The sequence below is a fragment of the Heterocephalus glaber genome, unplaced genomic scaffold, assembly GCF_053883595.1.
Source record: "Heterocephalus glaber isolate CG9 unplaced genomic scaffold, H.glaber_assembly_v1.0 deba00001503, whole genome shotgun sequence".
Taxonomy (NCBI): domain Eukaryota; kingdom Metazoa; phylum Chordata; class Mammalia; order Rodentia; family Bathyergidae; genus Heterocephalus; species Heterocephalus glaber.
Genome location: NW_028258323.1, coordinates 1,334,917 through 1,359,027, shown reverse-complemented (window position 1 = coordinate 1,359,027; position 24,111 = coordinate 1,334,917). Strand labels below are relative to the sequence as shown.

The following is a 24,111-nucleotide window of genomic DNA, read 5'->3' as shown; positions in this document are numbered from 1 at the left end:
GACTTGTCATTGTTAAGACTTTTTCTATTTGTTGGATTCTCCCCCTTTGTGTTTAATATCTTGTTGCGCCCAGTGGATTCATTCTGCTGGGCTTCCTGGGATTGTGATCTTCGTTGTCTTTTCCTAGGATATTGTCTAAAATTTTTTGGAGTACTGGTTTGGTATTCATGAAGTTCCTAAGGTGCTCTTTGTTATGAAAGTATCTTCTTTCTCCATCAATTTTGAAAGATAGTTTTGCAGGGTACATCAATCTGGGTTGGAGGCTGTTTTCTTTTAGAGCTTGAAATATATCACTCCAAGCTCCTGTTGCCTTGAGGGTTTCCATTGAGAAGTCTGCTGTGATTCTGATGGGCTTTCCTTTGTCTGTGATTTGTTTCCTTTCTCTCACTGCTTGTAGAATTTTGTTTTTCTGTTGAGTTTCTGGAATCTTAACTATTATATGCCTATGTGTAGATTTTTTTTTTGATCACAGCTACTTGGAGTCCTATATGCCTCACTTATCTGTATGTCAAGTTCTTTTCCCATTCTTGGGAAATTTTCTGCCATCAGTGGTGTAAACAGTTTTTTTATGTCATCTGCACTCTCTCCTGTTTCTTCATTGACTCCAATCGGTCTTATATTATTCTTCCTTACAACATCTAGCAGCTGCTGGATTGACTTCTCTTGGTCCCTTACAATTTTAAAGCAATTTTTCTTTTCCTGGTCACTAATTGCAATCTTATCTTCTATATCTGAAATTCTGTCCTCACATTGGCTCATTCTGCTGCATACACTTTCAATTAAGTTTTTAATCTCCTGGAAATCTGTTTGCATCTGTTTTATGGATTCCATTTGTTTCCTATGTTGGGATTCCCTCATGTTCCTCAGCTCCTCTATTTTTTCATCTGTGTCCTCTCTAGATTTATTAATCATGTCTTGCACTATGGGCACAATCTCTGCTGTTATCTGAGAAATTATTTCTGATTTCATTTTTTCCAGATCCTCTTTTGTTACCAGTTCAGGGAGTCCAGCTGGTTGAGTATCAGAGTGTTCCATCTCGTTTCCCTTTGGGGTTGTTTTAGGTGATCTGGAAGTCTGGTTTTGAAATTTGTCTACGTGTCTTCTCATTTTGCTGGGGTGGGGGGCGGTGCTGCTGTCGCCCGTGCGGCTCACCTCCTCTGTGCTCACGGGGGCGGGGGTGGTACAGTGGCTCAGAAGCCTCCTCTTGTGCGCTGGGAGCAGCTCACCTCTGTGCTTGCGGGGGTGCCTTTTCATTTCTAATTGCAGTGATTTGTGTCTTTTATTTACTGATTTTGGTAAGATTGTCTAACCATTTGTGTATTTTATTTATTTTCTCAAAGAATCAACTCTTCAATTCACTGATTTATTGTAATTTTTGGTCTCAATTTCATTTATTTCTGTTCTTTTGTTTTTTGCTTTTTGTTTTTTCATTTTTTTTTGCACTGCGCATTGAATTCGGGATCTTGTGCTTGCTAGACAGGTGGCAGAACCACTGAGCTAAATCCCTGGCCCTATTTATTTCTGTTCTGATCTTTATAATTTCCTTCCTTGTGCCAGCTTTGGAATTGGATTGTTCTTGTTTTCTTAGGCCCTTGGAGTGCATCACTATATTATTTATATGAGCTCACTCTGGTGTGTTTTTTTTTGATGTGAGTATTTACTACTATAATTTTTCCTCTTAGGACTACTTTCATTTACCCTATAGGTTCTGTAATGCTGTACAGGCATTTTCATTTAATACTAGGAACTGATTCCTCCTTCATTTTTCTGAAACCCACTGATTATTTAAGAGGATATTTTTAAATTTCTATGTGCTTACATAGTTTCTGTGGTTTCTTTTGCCATTGATTTCTATTTTCATTCCACTATCATCTGATACTATGTATGACCTAATTTTGATTCTTTTGTATCTACTTAAACATGAGCCATTGGCTAGTATGTGATCTATTTTGCAGAACATCCCATGTGCTGCTGAGAAGAATGTGTATTTTGCTGTTGTGGGATTTCTCTGGAAATGTACCCTGGCATTGTTAATATCACAAATATAATCTGGGTGATGAGTTAAAGATAAAACTCACTAATAGCAACACTTTTGCAACCCCAGTAATATCAAGCAAATCAGCTCCAGTAATGTCATCTAAGACAAATTATGTTCCACCCTTATCCCTAGAGAAAAATTATAATTATAGCATAAACTATAGTTTAAACATAAGACAACCCAGGCATTGACCCACAGCTAATATGTTCTAAGTGAGACAGCTATATCTCTGCTAAGATTAGAAAGGAATTTAACACCAACTTTATAGAATCAAGATATAGGAGGTTGGGAAGAGGGGAATAGATGAAGAAAAATTTAAAACTTTAAGCTATACAATATTAAAAGAAGGAGAGGGGCCAGGAATGTAGCTCCATGGTACCATGTCTGCCTGGCAAGTGCAAGGTCCTGAGTTTGATTCCTGGCACCAGGAAAAGAAAAACCAATGAAAGGAGAGACAAATGGGGCAAAGTGTTCTATTGAGTGGTAGAGGGATGTTTGTAGATTTAGGTAAAGGTAACAGAAAAAAACTAATGTGAAATAGATGATTTAAAAGGGAGAAAAAATGAAATTCTATGGAGAATAAAGATGAGAGAAAAAATTAAAGAGAGAAAAATGAAAGGACAAAGAGGAAAAGAAGAAAGAATGAAAAAAAGACAGAAAAAGATAAGAAAAAGAAGCAAGGAAAGGAGACAAAGAAAAAATTCCCAAACCTCAATAAGCAAGTGTAGAAGACAAAAGAAAGAAAAAAAATACAAAAAGAAAGAAGAAAAGAACAAAAAGACATTTTTCCATAATTTGGAATGTGAGCATTTCTTCTAGGATCTACGGCGTTGGGGCAGTGTTCAAGTATCCCTACTCATGCTGATCAATGAAGAAGGCAGTCAGACCCCAGGTCTGTGCAGAACACAGGCATCAGCAGAGAGTAGGATGAAAGGGCCAATGCTGTGATTTTCAAATCCAGAGCAGCTCAGGCTGAGTCTTGCCTTTGGCCATGGGAATGGGGCCTGTGTCCTTTAGCTCAAACTCCTTAAGGAGTCCCTTTCCAGCCTGTTCGCTGACCACGAGCTATCTGCTATGGCTGACTCTTACCCAGCCAGTGTGAAAACATAGCACTAGGGACCCTTGACTGGAGCTGTGCAGCTACTCTGGGTCCCAGGTTCAGTCAATTATTTCCCAGGATGATGTCCAACCAAGCACTTTCTCCAGGGATATGGTGGGGTTTTGTACTAGAGTCATTCACCAGTTGCTGCTTGTCAGTGTAGTCACTGGGAGCAGAATCCCATGCTCTCCATGCAGATCATAGCAACTGCCAGTGGTCCAGGCCATTCCACTGCTGTTTCTCCTTAAGATTCCCTGAGGTCACTCACTTTGGCTCTATAGGTTCAGTTTTCTCCCTTTTTTCCCCATGAGTCATGAGCTGTGAGCTGTAAGCCAGGAGCCAGGAGCCAGGAGCCAGGGAGAAAGTGCAGATGGTTTCTCCTCTTCTCTGCATTGTGTTCTGTTTCTTCAGTTTCTCTTTACCTTTTAATTTTCCTGTCAGATTCTTCCTGGTTCCTGGAGATGGATCTCTCTCTCTCTCTCTCTCTCTCTCTCTCCATCTCTCTCTCTCTTCATCTCTCTGTCTGTCTCTCTCTCACAATCCTTAATTTGTACTTTTAAACTTTTTAAATCTTTTCTTCTTGTTTTTTGTTTTTTGGTACCAGGGATTGAACTTGGGTCTTTGTGCCTGGGAGACAGGTGGTGGAACCACTGAGCTAATTCCCTGGCCCTCTCAATCCTTATTTTGAAGAGGATAGTCAACCATCTTACATCACTCACCTTGTCTTAGGTTAGACTGACAGACAAAATTTAAATTTCACTTTTTAAGTAGGCTCTTGAGTCTTTGTAGGAATTATTTTTTTCATCCTCTGGAGCATATGAGTCTTATTCTAGGATCAAGAATATTCATCTCAGGGCTGGGGATTTAGCTCAGTGGTTCAGCTGCCTGCCTTGTAAGCACAAGGACCTGAGTTTGATCCCCGGTATCAAAAAAAAAAGAATACTCATCTCTTTTTGCTAATCAAGCCTGATTTATATGGTATCATCACAAAAGTGGACTACTCTGATATTCTAGAGACTATCCAGATGACCTAGGTGCCTTCATTGTAATAAACAATTGAAGGATTATACCACTAGGCCAAGACTATTGTCTTAGTTGCTTTTTTTCTTGTTGCTGAGACAAAATATCTGACACCCAAAGTTAAAGGGGAAAAGGTTTATTTACCTCGCAGTTTGTAGAGGTTTTAGTCAATAATCGGCAGGCTCCAAGCCAGGGTGGATGGCAGTCAGGCATCACAGAGGAGAAACAGTTTATGGTGGGCAGAAGGTAGCAAAGCAAGCAAGCAAGGGAGGACCACATCTCTTTCTATCCCTGATATCTTAGCCAGGCTACTTAGGGTGGGTAGTTTTCACTTCCTTAATCCTAGTGCCCTTGATCCTACCATTGCACTATCAGTTCCAACCACTGAAAAATCCCCAGCCATGACTGCATGAGGTTTTAGAGGGACATTTAAACACAAGCCATAACAACTATGAATTGATATTCATATTATATTCATGAATGCAAACCATGGAAAGATCTGGGCTAGGTCCATTTATTACCTCATTTGCTCCAATAGGTATCAGTGTCAGCTTAGACCTGTGTATTCCAGACCTCAAAAGATCTAACATGCTATTCTTCCAATTCTTACAAAATGTGGGATTTGGAATCAATAATTATTTTATGAATATTTTTTATATGACCAGAAATCTACATGGGTACAGAGTAGGACATCCTTAGTTTTTAATTTAAATAAGGGCCTCTTTTACTGGTTTTAGAACTTGAGTTAGAAAATGAATATCTCCCTATATTTGGCTTTTAGTTTATTTTCAACATAATTCTCATAAGAGACTTTTCACTTCTTCCCAGTACTCTCCCAATGAAAATAATTCCAGGTATCTGAGCCATATCATATTTTATGAAATGAGTTGACATCACAGTGTTAGGGATCCACAGAAGTTGATAGTAATGATATAGTCAGTGCTACTTTTGTTAAGCAAGGAAAACACATATGTGAGTCTTGAAAAAGAAAGTCTACTTGTCTTATGTTTTTTCATCTAGAAATTATTAGATAATGATCAATAATAAACGTGAGGATAATAACTAATAAACAAGTGATATTTGTGCTTCTCCACAGAGCGACTCGGTAATTTCTCTTTTAATATTAGGCTTTACCTTCATTTATGTAATACTTTTTATGTTCAAATTGTGTAACCAAAATTAAGTAATTAATCGTCATACTAAGCCCTGCAAAGCAGATAGGAATTATCTTCATTTTACAGATTAAGCCAAATGTACCATATTCCAAGTGATTAATGCTTTGAAATTTCCAGTGCCAAATGATCTATGTTCCTCTGGAAGCATGTGGAAACCCAAATTTACATAGTAATTAAGTGTTCAATTGTGCTGAGGAAGCAAGTGGCAGGCCCAGATAATCTTAAAAAAAGAAAGAAAGAAAGATACTGGTAAAATACAAAAAGAAGAAAGCAGTTTTTAAAATCCTTGTTGAATGATCGTATTATTATTCATATGTATAATGATTCTGTCCTCAGAAGTCCTTTTATGCAAAGAACAAAACAAAAAACTCCACAAAAACCTTGATAAATGTGGTTTAATGCACAGAATAAATCCAGTGAAATGGAGACATTTGCCTCTTGACAAATGAAGATAATGATGTACAGCTATTTTCTTATCAGTTAGTTCATAAATTCTGGTATTGGGCTGCACTCTGCTTACTATTAATATGCTGTCTATGTGAAGAAAATTTGTGTAAGGAGAATTTGTGTTTAAAAGGGTAAGTGTGAAATGTTAATAAGAATGTAATTCCACAGCCTTACATTGTAGAAGGACTCTGACAAATATGCCATTAGTATTTTGGAAAAAACAGCGCATTTCTCTTTTTTCATGGCAGAAGGACAAATCATGATTATCAGTGAAAAAATGGTGAAAGTTGCACATCTATCTATCTATCTATCTATCTATCATCTAATTGTACATTGTGTTCCACTGTGTTCTTAAAAACAGCCATCTCCATCCATGAATAGAAAATGTGGGTTGATGGAATTTCAGTTTGATGAGAGAAACTTCTTCAATACTGCTTGACATTATGCATAAGTACCAGAAATATTACTGTTTAGAAATCCAGGGTCTTCTACTTCTAATAATGTGGAAGAATAGTTGTTTGGAGAATCTTTATTCTAAAGAATATCTAGAAATATTTGGAAAATTATTGCCTAGGTGAGCTGTGAGGAAAAGGGGAAATTATTGAGGAAATAACTGGGAGGTATGAATTAGAAAGAGTAGAGGGGAAATAGATCTTTCTCAAAAGGGAATGGGATCAAGAGTTGGAGGGAGGGAAGAGGGAGGAGAGGAAAAAGAAAAAAAAAAGTAAAGATGAAGCCAGGAGGGAAATGAGGGAAGGGGACATAAAAAAATGAAGATTGGGCCGGGGATTTAGCTCAGTGCTTCTGCCACCTGCCTCGCAAGCGAAAGGTCCTGAGTTTGATCCCCGGTACCAAAAAAAAAAAAAAAAAAAAAATAACATGCATGTGTACATGTTCCAGTTCTCCAGGATGAATGTAAATATTATGTACTGCAAACGTGCACTAATAAAAACACAATTTTAAAAAAGAGGGAGGACAGTTACTTTAGTGGGTGGTGATAGGGGTATGGAAGACAAATCTGGGAACTTTTGCAAGGTGGAAAGTTGAGCCACAAAGTTGGACCACCCCTGGGTGGCCCAGAAAAACCCCTGCCTGCTGGAGGATGGTGGGGGGCTTCTAGCCTGTGTGTGTCTCAGCTCTCAGTGGAGTTGGGAAAAATGTATTTCCCGATAAATCTACATGAGCTCCACCATCACATAGATATTTTGGGGGACAAAACCTGTACTGTTATGGATTAGAAAATCTCAGGGTGGAAACCAAAGGGCTCCAAGGCTTCTTCTGGTATTTTTAGACCACTGACAGAATCAAAGGCCACTCTCTCTGGAGGAATTCATTATAAACTCAGGCCTCAAATTAATTCTACAAATGTAACTCTATACATGTTAGTATACAATAAAAATAATAAAATACTGTATGTACAAAGCTATGAGCAAGATCATTAAAAACAAAATACTATAGAACCAGAGCAGCAAAGACTCTGGATATTGGACTTATCAGATACCAACTATAAATATTTAATATTTTCAAAAGGGATGCATGTTACCAGTAAATGTACCATAAATGTACACTCTACTAAATATAACCAGCTTAGATTTTTAGAAAAGAACACAAAAGGGTCTGAAAATGAAATATATAATTTGTGAGAAACTTAAAGGATTGTTTACCTAACAGAGTTAACATAGTATGGAAAGTATTAACAGGTTGTAGCACCCCTGCACAATGGAGGCATACAGCTTAAAAACATAAAGAGAGGAACATGAGAAGTAGGACAGAGTTTGGGGCATAGTATCGATCTCACTGGCATTTCAGAAGATTAGAGAAGAAAGGAGAGGCAATATTTGGAAGGAGCAATAGTGGTGATTATCCAGAGATGATGAAAGGGATGTAACTCAAATTCTAGAGTCTCTGGAAGACTCTTTGAAAATAAATCCACTCTGAGATATATCCTAGTGAAACAGAAGAGCCCCACAGGTAAGTGATCTTGAAAGTTGCATGATAATTACTTACAGTTAATTTCTACATAGCAACAACAGGGGTCAGGAGACATTGTAATAAAACTTTTGAAGGGCCAAGGTAAGATGATTGTTAACCAAGAGTTTTGTGCCATATAAAACCCTCTTTCAGGAACAATTCCATAATAGATGATTTTTATGGGAAATTCTAGATTTTCTTTAAGAAGTAAATTAATCTTAGAAGGAAGATCTTAGAAGAAGAGTGAGCAAAAAAGATGGTAAATATGTAGGAAAATAAAAAAAGCCTAATGAGCATTTTAAATATCAATATCTAATTTGTAGGGGTATTAAATTGTTATGGTTTATAAGTAGATGTCCCCTAAGAGTGTCATGTCCTCATAGGCAGAGATTTTGGAAGGTGTTTGGATTATGGGGGCTTAGTGGTGACTTGCTGTTGGGAGGTGGGGCCGGTCAGAAGAAGTGGCTCACTGGAGGAGTGGCTTGGACAGGGTTCATTTCCCCTCTCCTCTCTTGAACTCTCTGGTTCCTGTCTGCCAAGCCATGAGCAGCTATTTCTCTGCCATGCTGCCCTGCCTTGGAACCAGGGGCCTATGGACTGGAACCTCTACAAACTGTGAACCAAATAAACCTCTCTTCCTTTAATTTGTGAGTGTTGCATATTTTGTCCCAGCAACAAGGAAAATAAGTAAGACATAAACCAAGTTTATGTTGGCTTTGGCACCAACAAACCAGGCTAGGCCAGAGTGGAGTTGCTCATATTCCATGTAATCGAATTAAACTTTAAGATAGGCTGGGTTTCCAAAACCAGGAGATTCTGTTGAGCCCCAGTCAGCATAATAAGGATGTTCCTTCTATTTAAACTCCACAAGGAAGTAACTTTGAAATGACCAGTATGCTCTTCTTCCCTGTTTCTGCTACCTTCATCCCCTTTCTGTCTGTGAAGCCCATCTCCTTTGCTCAGCTCTTTTGGAACACTTACGTATTTTATTCTAGAATTGAAAATAAAAGCCAATTAGATCATTGTTGTAGTTTTTTTCTTTTGACAGGGATAAAAAAAGATCAAGGGAAGTTAAAATGCTAGAAAATTGAAGATAAGACGATATGGCCTGAGCTAGTCTTTAAAGTTCTTTGAATAATTGAGGGATATTTAAAAAACTATACATTTTATACTTTAGATAAATTACTAAAAGAACAGAGAAAGTATACAATTTCCAATATATTTGAGGGAGATCTGTAATTACTTATTTAAATGATCACTTCAACTCTTTCAATCTGTTAGTGTCCAATAATATCCAGTAGATAAGTTCAGACAATCTGTTTCTCAGGTCTCAAGGTGACACATTTTAGTCCTCTTTCTCTTTTGCCAACTTTTTCTCTCCTCTCTTTTCCTTTTAGCATTCCCTGAGCCCCTGACATGGACTAGGATTTGATTGGTGCCGTGGATTCAGAGATAAATGGGACATGTCCCCATTTGTAAGCAGTTCAAGGGCCATGCACTAGGCAGCAGCTCTGAAGGAAGGGAGATTCTGGGGCAGACAATAAAGGATAATTTCAATCCTTACACAAGGATATGAGTAGACTTTCCAGGGAGCAACTGCAGGTTGGCAAAAAGTTTAGGAAGGCACTAGATGCTGAACAGTCAGACACAAGAGTGGCATTGTTAAGAGATTGACCTGGGCAGTTTTCATGAATGGAAACCATATTGGAGCATTTAGTGCAGTTTAACATTTTCTTTGAAAAAAGTGATTAAGTTGCAAAAATACAAAATCAGGCACCAATTTCTGCAGATGTTTTTTCTTCTCCAACATCTATAGAATACTTATAATGTGGTAAATACTTTACATTTGTTAAACTTCAAATGGCCTAGGAGGTGGGGACTAGTATGCCATTTTAAAGACAGTGTTATCCAGGCTAACCTGAGCAAAGGGACTTGCACAAGAGCTGCTGTCTGAGTCCAGAAAACAGGAACTGGGGGATGCATGCTGAAGTAAGTCAAGTAATGCACAAAATCAAAGGAAGCTAATCAGACAACTTTCCCCATATGTTTTTCAGGTATTTCTTAAGTCCCTAAAAGGGGGTGCAGTCTGTAACATTTTCTAAACTGTAAAACTGACATGTTTAACCAGCACAACTGCTAGGATATAATCCAACTGCGAATTTATTCTTGCCTCTCCCTCTCCATCTCTTAAGGAGAGATGTATTTCCTTAGCTTCTAGATGAAAATTTGATAAGGGCAGATTTTCTGATCGTTTGGTAATAATATCTCAGATTTAGGTTGCAAACAGAATCTTAGCTGGGGAATTTAAACCTTCCATCCTCCAGCAGGGATAAACTTCAAGGAGCCTTCTTTTCCTCTAGCTACTTGCTATTACAAACTCTTCTCTTGTAGGAGCAGGAGGATGAAAGAAGGAAGGAAACGTTCTTAATTTTCCTCACCATAACACAGCTTTATGGTTCCCGGGTTTGGCAGATGTCAGATGTTGGATCTTTCTCTCCTGAGTGCTTCAGAAGCTTCCTACATCATTCCTGACCTGGGCATGACTCACTCTGTTGAGCCCTGTTCCTCTCCCCAGTGGGCCTCATCTCAAATTTAAATGGCTCCTGTCTCTTTCTTCTCATGTGGCCCCTCCAGTCTTGGAGTATGGCCACATAGCCTTTGACCTGATGAACACAGGATCTTAAGATCAAGCCAAGGCAGCCTCCTCTGTCTTTTTCTTGCCTTAGGAGCAGACCACAGCTTCTTCCTTACTGGCCTTTTCTAGTGGGAATCAAGGTCATGCTCACTTTGTGCTCTCAGCTTTGCATGGTCACATACCTTGCTCTCTGATGTACTATTAAAGCCAGTTCTGTAGATAGGAGGCGAAGGGCAACTCTCTTCAGTGATGGGGAGGAGGTGGACTCACAGTACTATGAAGGTTTCTTATGGGCCGGGGATTTAGCTCAGTGGTTCCACTGCCTGCCTCTTGAGTGCAAGGTCCCAAGTTTGATCCCCGGTAACCCCCCAAAAAATAGAAATGGAGGAGCTGAGTGAGGCACCCTTTCCTTCATTCAGCTGTGAACAGGCAGCATCTGGTGATTATTCATGTTAAAGCTTAGGAGGTGGTGGTACCTGAGGAGGCAGATCATTAGTTCTGACACCAGTGAGAGATGGAATGGGAGGCACTGGGAGTCAGAGGCATTTGACCCTTTCAATATTGGAAGCCTGAGTTGTGTTAGTTCTCACACACTAACACAGGATGGATTCCTCTTCCTTCTCTTTTTCCCTTTTGCCTTTTGGCCTGTTCCTGCTGCTACCATCCGTGATCTTCAATATACGTAGCTACTTACTATGAGGTATACACTTGGCTGTTCTTTCCCTGTCAAGAACCTGGACTATTTTTGGCCCATTCAACTGTAACTGAGAGTCAAGAATCTTGGAGAGATATAGAGTGGCTTTGGTTCAGAGACTCTCAGGAGATGGTGGTCAATTTATTGGCCTGATGTTTGTTGAGGACTAGAAAATGTGCTTCCAAGATGGCTTGCTTAAAGAGGTTATGGGTAAGAGACTTTGGTTTCTCTCTGGATGTTAACATAAAGCTTCTGTTCCTTCGTGTATGAACTATCCATGACAGAGCAGTGACTACCCTCAACATGAGAGAGAGAGAGAGAGAGAGAGAGAGAGAGAGAGAGAGAGACTGGTGGAGGGAGTGGTTCCTTTATGACCTAATCTTGGAAATTGTGTACTGTATCCTATTGCTCACACAGACCAACCTGGTACAGTGTGGGAGGTGACTGGAGAGGACTGGGAATATCAGAAGTTGGGGACCAACTGGGAGCCATTTTGGGTGCTGCCTACCACACTGTCTCTTGAAAGTATAGTTATGCTCTCTGCTAAGAAAAAAATCCAAAATGTTAATAATTATGATGTCCCATGAAGTTTAAGATACATTAAATTTCAGAGATGTTAAATGTGAAAGGACTAAGTTTTGGGACTGATGAAATGCAGAGAAATCATCCATGTGGCAAAGATATTATAAAAACTATAAAATTCATTCCTGAATATCTTCTTTGAAAGCTGCATCTTGATCTAGAACATTGATCTAGAACTCTGAAATTTTCTATTGTATTTTTATTTCTTTAGTTGAAGCCACTGACTTACTTCATTTTTTCCTCCTTCTCCCTTGTCTTTTTTTCTTGAAACATTCTCATGCACTCATTTTCTGTTGAACACTTTTTTGGAAACATTATTTGAGCTTGATTGCTAGTAAGTTCTTTCTGCTTATTTCTGTGAAATTTTTTAATTACTTAATGTTAACAGAAGGCCATTATTGAGGAGAATATCATGCAAATTAGAGGACACAGATACTCTATGACTTGATAAACTCATAAAATTATAGCCAATATTGTACAAAGAAAATATCTTCTCAATCAGATGATAGAGCACATTTTTTAGATTTTTTTTTTGGGGGGGTACTGGGGATCGAACTCAGGTCCTTGCGCTTGTGGGGCAGGTGGAGGAACCACTGAGCTAAATCCCCAGCCCAACATTTAAAAATTTTTAAATAAATACTCTGATAAACTTTAACTTTTAACACAATTTATTATTTATTTAGGTAAATTTGAATTATAATTGTTGCTATTTTAGTATCATCCACCTCTATAATTTTGTATTTTAGTACCACAATACGATTCAAACATATTTACATTGAGTATTTATAACTATTTCCAAATATAGGATGATTTGCAGAGGAAGGTATTTATGTAGTACAGAGAACTCAGACAAAGTTAGGTTGAAAGTAGGTCTATCAATTAAGATTCAGCTACCTTTTTAATAAAAATAATAATGATGTTATGTTTTATTATGAAGTACCAAAGATTAAATAAATTAGTATATGTAGAACCCTGGTGTATTGCCTGGCTCTAAACAGTATATAACAAGGACCATACAACAGTTGTTATTATTACTGACCAAGAGGAAATACTGAATTGGACTTGTTCCGGCTTCATGTGTATCTAACATATAAGAACATTCAAAAGAGAAAGTGCACATTTTCATGTTTTGGCAAAGTTTGTACTCTATATGTGTGTTTATCCTGAAAATAACAAACCAATCTACTGTGGCAGACTAATTATCTTGAACATAAGCCCTTTAAATGTCACAATAAAAATTACATTTTAAAAAATGGAAATTCTGTTATTATATTTGATAAATATCACAATTGGCATACTTAACAGTAATATAATAACAGTAATATACCATTAACAGGATAACGAAATAATGAAAACAAAGGAAATCACCATAATTAAATTATTTCTTTAGGTTAAACAATGAGAGATCAGAATACCGAAAAGGAAAGAAATCAAGATTATTTTGAAATATATGAAACGAAGGAATCCTCATTAAGGCTTATAAAAGATTCTTAATTTACTTTGTGTAGGACGTCTATTGAGCCAGATGCATAGGATATAGCTCTCTGTGACATTGCTGTGGAGGAAATAATTTTCAGAGGGAAAGGCTAAACCAACTCTTATGTCACAAAACTGTATGGCTAGAAGAAGGTTTTAGGAAAACTGCAATCTCCAAAAGACAAAACAGGCATGTTGTAGCTGCTAAGTAAAAATACTAAAGTTCAAGTTTCTTTTTATATGGAAAAAGAGAAAAATACCTTGAGTTAGTTTAGACTCATTATATATGTCACATTATTATATATTACATGCTTTCGAACTTTGTAAAACGAGTGAGGCTAACACATGTAGCTTCCAGTGAAGACACATTGCAAGATGAGAAATAATGTTGAAACTGATCTCCTTTTTTGTTTTAAGAGGACTACTATATTATGTATCATTAAACCACAAGCAAGGTTTTGAGAGTTTATCAGGAAGAAAAGAAAGGTCCCACCAACCCTTATTCTTGTCCACCTCTTCACTGGAGGGAGTGCCTCTCATTATGGATCCCGTCTTGCCTGTCCCCCTCTGTCTCTTTCCTGGTTATATTTCTTCCTCCTGACCCTGATCACGGCCTTAGTCCCTGACTCTGTGCTATTTCTTTTGAAGATCTTACCTTAAAGCTTCATTGAGATGCTCCGAGAATTGTCTATTCTGGCTGGGACATTTTCCTGTGAAATTTATTTGTCCACCTCTTTCTGCCAGCCAGACATATTTCTTATGGTCCCTTACACTTGAACCATTCATAGTCAGTTTTAGCTTTTCTCTCTCCTTTTGTATTCATATCAAATTAGTTTTAGTTCCTCTTTTCTGATTCTTCCTTTCAGATTGGCAGGACTCTAAGACTGCACCCACGCTGATTTCCTAGGCAGGAGGGTAGGATGGGCTGGTGAAGGAGGCCACTCATGATTCAAGCTTCCTAGGGGGAAGCTCAGGTCCAGAGCAGGCAATCAGCCTCACTATAACCCGTTCACAGAGGAGCTGGACAATCTGAGAACTAAGCTGAGGCAAAGCCATGAAAATGGGACATGAGGTAGAGTGGCTGTGCCTAAGGGCATCTGACACGAGCTCAGGTGTGGTAGAGAGTAGGGGTCAGTTGTCAGGGATGGTGGGAGAAGGAGGCGGTGAGTCATTTATAAATGGCCCCCAAGCAGGACCCAAAGCCCAACTTCCAGGAGGGTGAATGAGTACTGTGCTTTCATGGGCCTCTTCTTTATGAAGCAAAGTGTGTAAAGGTTGCCATTAAGGACAAACAAGTAAAATACTTTATACATTACAGTGGTTGGAATAAAAATTGGGACGAATGGGTTCCAGAAAGCAGAGTACTCAAATATGTGGACACCAATTTACAGAAACAGCGAGAACTTCAAAAAGCCAATCAGGAGCAATATGCAGAGGGAAAGATGAGAGGGGCTGCTCCAGGAAAGAAGACATCTGGTCTGCAGCAGAAAAATGTTGAAGTGAAAATAAAAAAGAACAAACAAAAAACCCTGGTAATGGAGATGGTGGCAGTACCCACGAGACACCTCAGCCTCCTTGGAAGAAGAGGGCCCGGGTAGATCCTACTGTTGACAATGAAGAAACACTTATGAACAGAGTTGAAGTTAAAGTAAAGATCCCTGAAGAGCTAAAACCGTGGCTTGTTGATGACTGGGATTTAATTTCCAGACGGAAACAGCTCTTCTACCTTTCTGCCAAGAGAAATGTGGATTCCATTCTAGAGGACTATGCGAATTATAAGAAATCTCAAGGAAACACGGATAATAAGGAGTATGCTGTTAATGAGGTTGTAGCAGGAATAAAAGAATACTTCAGTGTGATGCTGGAAACTCAGCTCCTCTACCAATCTGAGAGACCGCAGTACACTGAGATCCTTGCCAGTCACCCTGATGCACCCATATCGCAGGTGTATGGAGCTCCACATCTAGTGAGATTATTTGTATGAATTGGAACTATGTTGGCCTACACACCTCTGGATGAGAAGAGCCTTGCTTTATTACTGAATTATCTTCATGATTTCCTCAGGTATCTGGCAAAGAATTCAGCAGCTTTGTTTAGTGCCAGTGATTATGAAGTGGCCCCTCCTGAGTACCATCGGAAAGCAGCGTGAGGCGTTCTCACCCATGTTTGGATCTCTGTCAACACGTTTTTGTTCCTAGCCCTTCTCTTGTACAAATGATGTACTTTGAAGATGTTAGTGTATAACAGAGTTGATGTTTGTTTTGATTTTAAACGAAAATAAAAGGGGTTGCAGCTCCTTTTTTCATTTCATTTCAAAGTTGCTACCAGTGTATTCAGTGATGGACGATAAGGAGACATGGTGTAGAGTGTTTTATTGCCTAGTTGACAAAGCTGCTTTTGAATGCTGGTGGTTCTATTCCTTTGACACCGTACACTTTTATAATACGTGTTAATGCTAGATGAGAAAATGCTTTGATTCCTAGTGCCAAAGGCCCAATTCAGTGAATATAGCTGGACACACTCATCCATTTGTGCTCTCTCTTTTTGTTAACGGTGCTTAAAGAGCCCATCCTTTGCAAGTCATCCATGTTGTTCCTTAGGCATTTTCTCTCTGCTCAAATGGTTGAAGAATGGTGAATTTTTTCATGGTTTTTGTATTTGCATCTAATGCATGTTGTAACATGATAGACACAATGCATTGTGTAGCCACAGTTTTCTGGAAAAGTCAATCTTTTTTTTAAATTAAAAAAATTTTTTTTTTGGAAAAGTCAATCTTTTAGGAATTGTTTTTCAGATCTTCAATAAATTTTTTTCTTTAAATTTCAAAACCAAAACAAAAACAAATGGGACATGAGACTTGAAGAAGAGGGTGGAAATAGGAAGTAAGGTCTGGTGGAGTCCCAGAAGCTGTTGAAACATCACCACAGGTGTGTTTCTGATGCATTTTAGCTTTATAAATGGAAACCTATTAGAAAGGCACTTCCTTTCTATGACTATTACCTTCACTTCCTAATTGGTCTATGGATCTTTCAAGAGTAACTCTTTCAGAATACCTTGTATACTACTGCTTTTAGATAATTTTCCTTAAATTTATTTCTTTATCTCTGCCTTTCTCATGCTCAAAATAATTTTGACTCTCTTTTCTCATGGGCTAAGATCCTTTGCCTGACAATGTAAGCTTCCATTAACTATTATGTGGAATCCTCATTCCGGAGAAATTAGGCTATTTGACACTCACAATGCACAGTAGGTGAAGCTTCACATCATTCCCTTGCTACTCCTGTATTATATCCCCTCACAAAAAATAATACCCTCAATTTTCTTTGCAAATTTAAGGCCTTGAGGTTTAAAAGCTAGCTACACCTTCCACTGTTAAGCCTGACTGTTATTGCTATTAAGGACAACTACAGTGGACACTACCACTATTTTGAGTTTTATTAAAGGCAAAGCACTTCTTACTTAAGCCTTATTGTTATTAAATTCTTTGCATCCTCAGAGTCTAGACACAGTGTCATGTGCACACCAGATGCTTAGCCATTATTTATTGCTGTTTATATTAATGCTCCAACATTTCCAGAGTGCAAAGTTTTGCTATTTATGGTATTTTGTTCTATTTTGTTTCACTTGAATTTTTTTGGTAGAAATGTTTATAAGAATGAGGCGAAGTCTTAGATGGGATGCCACCATCCCAGAATGCCTTTTTTTCTGTAATTGCTTCTGCAAGTAATATACCTTTTACTCTAAGATATTTTGACTTTATTGTGATACTAATGTCTGTGTAAATACCATAAGGGGAATATAACTACCATGTTCACTTTAGTTCTATGCATTTCTGAAGTGAGGGTCCAAGAAAGGAGAGAATTGATGACTGCCAGTGGGAAAGAATGAAGCTAACGAGAAAATAAACTTTAGTTTTCCACCATCATGATGTACATTAGCAAATCACAACAAAGGCGGAGGAGAGAATTACAATCCATTAAAAATATCTTATGTTCTCCTTAATGTGTTTTGCTTCCTAATATAATTTCTCTTTACTAGGATTTTACAATTTTCATTATCTTAACAGACTGTTCTCATTTTGATAACACTCCCAGTTGAGTTTCTTATATCCTCTTGTGTAACATATACTTCTTACCTTTTTGTTAGTATGCCTGACAGTCTGCTTAGAAACTTACTTCAGTGAGTGTTGAAAATATCCTACCTTATAGTAAACTAAAGATAGTGAGTGATGTCCTTGCTGATATTCTGAGCTTGTGAATGATGGTAACATATGTAAGGCTAACTGTGTGTTATTTATCTTGCAAAGGAGAAATAAGATCTTCTGATTTCCTATACTATTCTGAAAAGCACACCAGGAAGCAATATAGCAGTGAACTTGGCAGATGAGGCTGTTGCCATCCATGGCTGGTATTCTAATAGCAGAGTCTCAAAACTGATAAATGAATGAACCATGTGAAAAAGTGTCACCTGATGGGATGAAGCTGTGAGGGGAATGAGCAGGGTAAGGTGATAGATAATGCCCTGGGCCTAGGAAGTGGGGAGGGCTGCTTTAGATAGAAAGTCCCTTCTGAGGAGTCAGCATTTGGGAAATCATGCCAGAGGCCTGGGGGTTGGCTGCAGAGCAGTGAGAGCTGGAGCACAGTGGGCATGTGGTGGTGGGAGTGGAGGTGGCAGCCCGGGATGGGCACGGAGAGCTGGGCACAAACGGATCTGCTAGGGCCTTGATAAGGAATTCAGCTTTGTTCTATGAGGAGTGAGAAGGCACCAATGGGAGTTCACGAGAGGAACAGTGTGATCTCATCTGAGGTTCCTAAAGCATGTGGTGGTAGAGTTTGTGCAGTTGCGGCAGCTGGCGCAGAGCTGAGATCTGCCCAAAGTGCTACCTCCAGCACCAGTCGCTTCCTGACTGCACTGGACTCCACTTCCTTGCAGTTGGAGTCAGTATTCCCTCTGCCTGGGGCAGCCTCTTTCCTCCCTGAGCCACCTAGTCTCCAGCTGGCAAACTCCTACTGCACTCTTTAGATGCCAGCTCTGATGCTGGCTCCTTTATTACCTGACCATTTATCATCTTCACAGAGACATTTTTGAGTGTGCAAGGGGATACTATTAGTGACAGCTTGATAAATATGTGTAAAACATATACTGTTCCAGCCAAACAGAGGTGTACAGCCATCTGTTCCCTAGTTGCTTTTTCTTACATCCTAGAAGCACTCTGCACTGACTACTTCTCTGGAATGTGGTACTGTACCTGGTAGCTGAAGTCAGGCCAGAAGGGGTGACTTTCAGCACTGTCTTTTTTTCACTTTGAGCTATGTGACCGTAGTCAAGTCAAATGAACTTTGTGGACTTCATTGTTCTCATTTGTAAAATCCAGGGAATGATAATAGTTCTTCAGTGATTTTCTTGTTATGGTGAGAAAAATCAAATAATATATGCAGAACACCTAGCACAGAACCTGTCGCATATTTGACATTCATTGAATATTAACCATTATTATCAATAGCAAAGGAAAATACAATTTTCTTTATAAGGCTCTCTTTTTTTCTGTTTAGCTACGAACTTCTTTAGGGCAGGGGCATATTATTGTGGTTTCACCTTTATATTGTTAGTCTATAGCTCAGTGTCTAATAGGCAATGATCTCTAAAAGTAAATACCTAAAAATGCACAAAAGAGGAAAGGCAAAGTAGAGACTTAAAAAAAATTCTCACTCCACTTTTTACATATGAAAGGAGAAAATTTATGTGTATTTCTTGAGTCATGGGGAGAAGGAGTCAGAATACAGTTTTCTTCATTGCTGTGCTTTTATGCAAAGGGTCCAATGTGATCTTATTGAAAATAAACTGAAGATATGTCAAGTAAATATTATTTATGAAAATCTGTTTCTCAAAATCTGAAACAAGTACTACACTTGATCTTAGCCAAAGGGTCGAGAAGCGATGAAACAAGTACACGTTTATTCAGTTACTACACAGGTACATTGATACTTTTAGGTAAAATTAAAAAGTTATTTTCTTTTTTGCTTACTTTGCTCTGTTTGTAAATTTACTGTTTCAACTTTACACGGGGATAAAAATTAAAATAAAAAAATTTGTTTCTAAAATTATTAAAATATAATGACAATTGGAATTCACCAAAACAAATGTCAGAAGCATGTAGCTTGTCACATATTTCTCTTTAAACCTGTTTAATTTATTTAACAGAGAATGTATAATTTATTATACATTTATTAAACTTAAGAAAATAAATATGAATATAGACACTAATCCAAAATATGAAAATATGAATCATATATTTGGTATAGTTTTGGGTCAGTATATGAAAAATAGAGAACAATAGAATTTGGTGGATGAAATGACAAAAGATTGGAATTCTTGTGGCATATTTTGATTAACAAACACTATTATTTCAGTCAAAAGTAGACTTTATGTACTAACATTGAGATATTTTTAGACAGTTACTTCAATTTGGTTTTTTATTAGTCTTTTTTTTGGCTTAAATTCTTTTATTGGTACATTTTAGGTATACAGTACATTTACATTTATCATTGGATACGTGTACCTGTACATGATGTGTCTTGGTTCTTATTTTTTCCCCATTATCTGTGCGCCCTTCACCCCCTCCACCCTTCCCTATTTACAAAGACTTTTCCATGTTTTCCTTTTGGCACAGTTTGTAATAGCTAAAGCTTGGAAACAGCCCAAGTGCCTATCAACTGGAAACTGGATAAAGAAGATATGGTTCTTTTATAAAATGGAGTACTACTCAGCCATAAAGAATGAGAAACTAGAGACATTTATAGCTAAATGGATGCACATTGAGGCGGTACTCTTAAGTGAAATAAATAGGACACACATGTAAATACCAAATAGTGTGAGAAACTGAAAGTGTAAATAAGGATTAAAATGAATAATTGATAATTTGAAATAGGAAGGAAAAGTGCAAAAGGGTAGAGGAAGTGAGAGGGGAAGGGGAAAGGAAAAATTATGAGAAAAGGTTTTTTATTAGTCTTTGTGGTGCTATCATTCCCCAGGTTTAGATTCATGACAGGGCCATGGGTACAGGATCTGTGGTTAATATAAATGTTAGGAAAACTAGATCCTATAATACAAAATGTTTAGCTCCACGCCTGGCTCATATCTGAGTAGCCTACTGTAAGTTATTACTTGATATCATGTTCCTCTACTTAGACAAATAGATGAGGAATTGAGAACTAGCCTTATTTATAAGAAATAGAAGATAACACTGAGTAGATATTTGTTGCTTAAATCTATTTGACTTCCTATCTCTCAAGGGAAATGTAGCTCCTCACCAGTCATTTATGATATATTTATCGTTATCTTCTTTATGGCCCATTTGCCTTGGTGTCCCCTAAGTTAGGAAAAGGAAACTTGTCTTTGTCTATGTTCATCCCAGGGGTTGGTATATTATCTGGCATGTATTCATTATCATTCAGAATATTGGGAATTGGATGAAAGTGATGCATCTTATTAAGAGCAGCAAGTTTAGAGATAAAGGTGATGACTAAGTTATGGTCACAAGCTCTTCTGTGGAGCCTTTCATTTTCAAGAATTTCTTTAAAAATTCAATTGCATCTTGGAGAAATATATTCTAATTAATTATCATGGATATCAGCTAATGTACTGACACCAGAGATTCCTAGGAAAGAGTATGAGAGAAAATAAATGAGAAATGGGATGCTAAGAGCTGATTTGAAGCTTTATGAATTTTTCTAATGTCTATAACTATTCTCTTATGAAGCAATGCATCTTCATTAAAAAGTTATTTATCAATAATGGTGTTTGAAATTCACTACTAAGCGATTATTAAAGTAACTTAATTTCACTATTTATAAGCACATTAAATTATGGAAATGAGTTGACTTAAAATGCCTTTTCTCAAATCTGATGGTTTATTCCACTTGATTGGAGTCCTACAGTGCGCTTATGATCATGCTGTGTGACAGATTATTATATATACTGTAATTTTGGTATCTGTAAATGTATATACATATGCTGTAGAGATAAATTGTTAAATATATGTCCATAGTAATATTTTGCATATGGTATTTAATCTACAAAATTGATGTTTCAATTCTCTACCCACCCTCAAAGGGAGAAAGAAGGGAAAACCAATGAAACTGATAAAAACAAATAGAAACATGATAAGAAATAGTTTCTCATTTAAAAAATGACAAGTTTTTTTATGGTCAGCACTATTCTTTAAAGCCAGTGAAAGATACAGTTTCAGATTTGTACAGATTTTTTTTTAGTATGTCCTTACAAATATTGTGCTATTTTTGTTTAATAATAAATAGGTTTAATTGATCTAGCCTTTGGAAAGTCTGTTAAAAGCATAAAAATATGTATTGACTAGTCTACAGTTACTAATTCTAGCTTGCAATTTATTAAGTCTTTCTGATGAATCCTAACTTTTTACTTTGGTACACATGATGTTACTAAAAATCTGTCATAAATGTGTCAATTTAATTTTAATTTCTCTCTGATTGGTGTATGAAAACAAAACACTTTCTACGATGTTAGGAAAAATCAGTAATTTTTTTAAAAATGTAGGGTTTAAAGAGAAAATTGCATTTTAGGTGATAATTTAAAAATAGCAAACATACACATAGAGGAAATAACTATCCAGAATAAAAGAAAACTTTAGTTTTCCTTAGGTATATATTCTCAATATGCCATTAAGTCAAGCCATTCAACAAATGTTTATCAACTTCTCTGCCTTTAATGTTTATACTATTAATCATAATCCCCAACAAATTTATTGAGTGTGTGCTGTGTGTAGATTGCTGTCGTAGAAGGAGTCAGTAGTGGGTTTGATGATTAGTTTATTTTTTGTAGAGGCAAGCCCTGCTGTGTATTTCTGGGCTTGATGGTAACTGACATAGACTGTGTAGTAGATTTAGAGGAAGGGCTGATTCAGGTTGTAATAAGCTCGTCCAAGGGAAGCTTGGAAACAGAAAATGAATGTCTACATTTCAGGCCAGATTTCAGAAAAGGTATTTTGTCTTCTGTCCTAAAAATCTTCACTTTATCTTGTGAGTATCTACTGTGTACCATATTTACATAATGCAAAGTACTATGTGAGTAAGAGATTATTAAAGGATCTATATGCAAAATGAATTTATTGCTTATCTTCTATTGGAATAATTTATACCATACAGTATGAATGACTTTACCATTTCCCCAGGAAAGGGAGAGCTCTATGCGATAAGATGCCCAAAGGGGCAAAGTCCTGAAAGAAGGGTGAGAGTTTGAGGAAGGGAGTGAGGAGAAGCCCCGTAGAGTGGTAGCAGCTAGTGCCTCGAGCTGGGAAAAAGCTGGGGACTCACATGGGAGGAGATGATTCTCAAGGAACTTCCCCAGAGTCATTTAAACAATCCTAGAAGTTACCTGTGAGTGGATATTAAACACCATTCCTCAGCATACTGTGTTTAACTTCATCAGAATTCCATTTCTGTGATTAAAAGTCTTCTGCTGATTTTACTAGACCTCAGGCTATAGTTATCAACGCATTGTTCAAGGCTTATTTTGAATTACAGGTGGAAAAATTGAAAAAGTTGCATTTGGGAAATGGTCTCTATTTATTGCAATTTAAGAATCTAAGTTTTTAAAAATTAATTTTATTGGTACATTTTAGGTATACAATATAATGACATTCATCATTGGAAATTTGCACCTTTAAATAATCTTTCTTGGTTCTTATTTTTCTCATTTCCCTGCCCTCCATTCAACCCCTCCATCCCTCCCTATTTACAAAGATTTTGTCTCCATTTTTTCATTTTCTCATATTAATTCCATTCCCTTCTTTCCCCTTCGTCCCTTTTCTTCCTATTTCACATTATCTATTATAGCTTTTAGTCCTTATTTACACTTTCAGTTTCTCACACTAGAGAAAGTATTTGGTATTTACATGTGTGTCCTATTTATTTCACTTAAGAGTCGCCTCAATGTGAATCCAGTTAGCTATAAATGTCTCTAATTTCTCATTTTTTATGGCTGAGTAGTACTCCATTTTATAAAAAACCCACATTTTCTTTATCCAGTCTCCAGTTGATGGGTGCACTTGGGCTGCTTCCAAGTTTCAGTTATTACAAATTGTGCTGCTATAAACATGGGTACACACATATCACTGTGGTATGATTCTTTTAATTCTTTGGGGGAAGATACCAAGTAGGGGAATAGGTGGGTCAAATGGGACTTCCAACCCTAGTTCTTTGAAGTATCTCCATACTGATGTCCACAGTGCTTGCACCAGTCTATACTCCCACCAGCAGTAGAGCAGCGTTCCATTTTTGCTACAGCCCTGCCAGCATTAGTTATTGGTTGATTTGATGATAGCAGCTATTCTTTCTGGGGTGAGGTGAAACCTCAGTGTTGTTTTCATTTGCATCTCTCAAATGACCAGTGATGTTGAACATTTTTTCATGTTTATTTGCTATTTCTACTTCCTTGTGTGAGAAATGTCTGTTCATTTCAGATGCCCATTTTTGGATTGGGTCTTTAAATTTGGGAGGTCTGTTTTTTTAAGTTCTTCATAGATTCTAGATAGTAGACCTTAGTCTGAGGCAGAGCAGGTGAAGATTTTTTCCTATCCCACTGTCTTCAAGAGTACTACCTAACCTCTGTTCCAGCCGGTTCAGCATTTCTGTTTTAATATTTAGATCTTTAATCCATTTCAATTTTAGTTTAGTGCATGGTGAGAGATACAGGTCTAGTTTTAATCTTTGGCAAATTGAAACCCAATTTTTCAGCACCATTTATTAAAGAGGCCATCTTTCCTCCAGTAAGGGTGTTTGGCTCCTTTGTGGAAGGTGAGGTGGCTGAGCGTGCCTGGAGTTGTTTCTGCATCTTCTAATCTGTTCCACTGGTCCCGAGGTCTGTTTCTTTGCCAGTACCATGCTGTTTTTATCACAGTAGCTTTGTAGTATAGTTTCAAGTTGGGGGTTGTGATACCCC

The 24,111-nt window shown here is 37.5% G+C and overlaps 2 pseudogenes; one reads left to right on the top strand and one right to left on the bottom strand.

Moving 5' to 3' along the window:
- Positions 1 to 14,479: 14,479 nt before the first annotated feature.
- LOC101702548 (mortality factor 4-like protein 1) lies at positions 14,480 to 15,286 on the top strand (annotated as a pseudogene).
- Positions 15,287 to 18,946: 3,660 nt separating this feature from the next.
- On the bottom strand, positions 18,947 to 19,076 carry LOC147825467 (U2 spliceosomal RNA; annotated as a pseudogene).
- Between the last annotated feature and the right edge of the window lie 5,035 nt (positions 19,077 to 24,111).